Below are 3,000 nucleotides of genomic sequence, written 5' to 3'. Positions count from 1 at the left end.
CAGTTTGTCTAGGCAATGTCCATTCAATGATTAAGGCTTAATAAGAAATGGGGCTGAGAATAGCCTCTTCGCTTAGTCAAAAAAAAAATTGATCTGGGAGGGGAAGACTCTCCAGGATTCTGGCCAAAACACAAATAATTGCTATTTACATTCATTCTGAGCCAATTGGGAACCAAAAAATGATGAAGGAGGGCTTGGCCTGGGACCTAAGGGTAGCAGAGAAGCCAGGGAGTAGAGTAGAGTAAAGTAGTCTACCTGGCCTTCAGGCAGTAGGAGAGGCTAGGGTAGTCACTGTGTTGCACTAATAAAGTAAAAATGCAGTTTGGGTATGGCCACTACATTTCAATTCTTTGTGCTAATCTTGATCTCCATTTGTATGGTTGGTAAAACTTGTTTCCTTCTGACACTCAGTTTAGTTGCTTTCATATTTCCAATTATGGAGAATAGCTGACATTTACTTGGGCTTTCCATTACTAACAATAACTCATCTTTATATAACTATTTAAAGTTTGCAAAGGACTTTACATACATGCTCTCAGATTCAGTCCTCACAACAACCCTTTAAGGTAGGTGCTATGTTTATCTCCATTTTACAGATGAGACTCAGAGAGATTAAATGATTTGTCCAGGATAACAAAGCTAGTAAGTGTCGGAGGTAGAAGTAGAACATTGGCCCCTTTGGCGCCAGTACTTTCATACTGTGATCATCTGGTGAGGTTGGTAATACAAATATCACTAGGTCTATTTTACAAATGGGGAAATAGAAGGACAATGTGGTCAAATCAATGGTCCAAGGTCATACAGTTAGTAAATGACAGAGACAGGATTCTTCATTCATTTGACAAGCATTTGTGATATAGATCCTGTTGGCCAGGCACTGTTAGATACTAGGAATACAAAAGCAAAAAATGAAAGTCCCTGCCCTCACATAGCTTACATTCTCCTGGGGAGAAACAACACACAGGAAAGTAAATGTAAATAACTTACACAGGAGATACAGGGCATATGGGAGGAGAGGAGGAAGAGGTAAAATCATTTCCAATGGAGGTGAATCCAGATAGACTTCCTGTAAAAGGTGTCTCTTGAAATGAGCTGTGAAGGAATTTGTTGTTGTTGTGGAATCTAGATGCTGTGGAGGAAGGATTGTCAAGATTTGTCTACTAATTGATCAAATAGGAAGTGTGAGGGAAAATGAATCTAAGGTTACAAATCTGGGTGATAGGAAGAATCTCTGTGAGCGCAAGAGAAATAGGGCAATTAGGAAGGAGACAGAGTATGAAGGGAAATGAAATGAGCTCTGTTTTGGACATAATGAATTCAGATGGCAGCAGGACACTTAGTAGGAGATGTGAAATATATATAGTTGGTGATGTGGGACTGGAGCTCAAGAAACTAGGGTTTGATTATATATATCCATCAATCTTTTTATCTATATCTATATATCTATATTTATATCTATCTGAGAATTTATTTATGTACAAATAATAGTTGAACACAGGTCTGCTGACTACAATTTGAGCATTCTAGTTACACTCCCAGTGCTTATTCTAGCTTGCTTCAGGGAAGACTGGAACCCATGGAAAGAAATATTTGCCTCTCAAAATATGAAAAGTAATATTCATTCATTTTTTTTGCTCTTTCCCCCACTTTATTTCATACTCCCATCATACCGCCAAAATAATAATTTGTTGTAATTCAAATATAAAAATTAGAGAATCTGGAAAGGAATTTTGGCAGTACTATATAGTACCAATGGTACCATAGCCTAAAATAATGGGAAAGGGGATAGGAAATAGGTCAGCAGATGGCCTTGATGATGTTGGCTACCTGAAGGGGCAGTTGATACATTGTAGGGCGGATCTTAAAGCCACAGAACCTGGGCCCAAATTGGTTGGCAGGCTGCTTGGGCTTACACTCAAGATTCATCATGAGGAGCATATGGGTAAAGCCAGTGCCAAAGTAAGGATCATCTGCATGGTGGTGCCTGGACGATTTTGGTGTGTAAACATTCATGCACTTGGGGCAGAATAGCTTTACCTTGGCATCACCTGACATGTATGACAGTCCAATGGACAACATGGGCTGGTTTCCACAGTATACCTAGGGACAATAGCCAAAGTCTCCCTGCTGGTAATTTTTTTAACATCTGGGCAATACCATGGTTAGTGAAGATGTATCAGGCATGAATCAGCCTATAGAACATACCAACTGACTGCTCAATTAGCTCACTCTGGTTGGGGTCATCATCCAACAATTCATCAGGGTCTGAGTGGAGGATCGCATCTAGTACCTCCCTACAGTGGGACACCTGCTCATTGAGTGCTGTGAGGCTGAATTCTTGTAGATATAGTCCTCATTCACCTCAAGAATCCATTGCCAAAAGCCCACAGAATCCTGAGATTCAAGACTATTTCCTCTGAGCTACTCATCTTTAGATCAGCCGTCAGTCCAGGACAAGAGAAGAAGGTTGCTCAGAGAGGGTAGCAGTGTCAGTGGCTAAAGTCCTACAACCAAGGCCTAGGACCCATCAGGCACTGTCATGACAAACAACAGTAATGTCCATTCTTTTCTTTTTTTTTTAGGTAATGTTCATTCTTTAAGGATGCTTTCTAACCCCTTTGTTATAGAATTTTTGCAAAGCCAGATGTGTGTGTATTCTAAGGGGCAGTAGAAACTCAAATCACTTTTATTCTCCTTCTGTGGGTACATTAAAAAATTCAGAATCAGAACCAGAGAATAATAGAGTCCTTAAAAAATTCAGACGTAGTAGCAAAGAGTTGTTAAGGAAAGAAAAAAAAGGGTGGTGGGATTTTTTTTTCTCTTAATCACCTTATTAAAACCATGCCAAACCAGAAACAATTGAAAATAGCTGACATTTTGATAGGGGAAGTCAATGTGGGTTGGAGAAAATGATGTAGACTATTTGGACCCCAAAGTACAATTAGTGAATGAAGTGTAGAATTTGGTTGGGTAGGAAGAAGAGGAGGAGAATGCAAGGGG

The 3,000-nt window shown here is 39.7% G+C and overlaps 1 pseudogene; it reads right to left on the bottom strand.

Annotated features, from left to right (window-relative positions):
- Positions 1-1,797: 1,797 nt before the first annotated feature.
- LOC114049410 lies at positions 1,798-2,438 on the bottom strand (annotated as a pseudogene).
- Positions 2,439-3,000: the final 562 nt, after the last annotated feature.

This window comes from Vombatus ursinus, unplaced genomic scaffold (assembly GCF_900497805.2).
Source record: "Vombatus ursinus unplaced genomic scaffold, bare-nosed wombat genome assembly UNPS02014798.1, whole genome shotgun sequence".
NCBI lineage: Eukaryota > Metazoa > Chordata > Mammalia > Diprotodontia > Vombatidae > Vombatus > Vombatus ursinus.
Note: the sequence above shows the minus strand (reverse complement) of the source record. Positions and strands in the feature narration are given on the sequence as shown.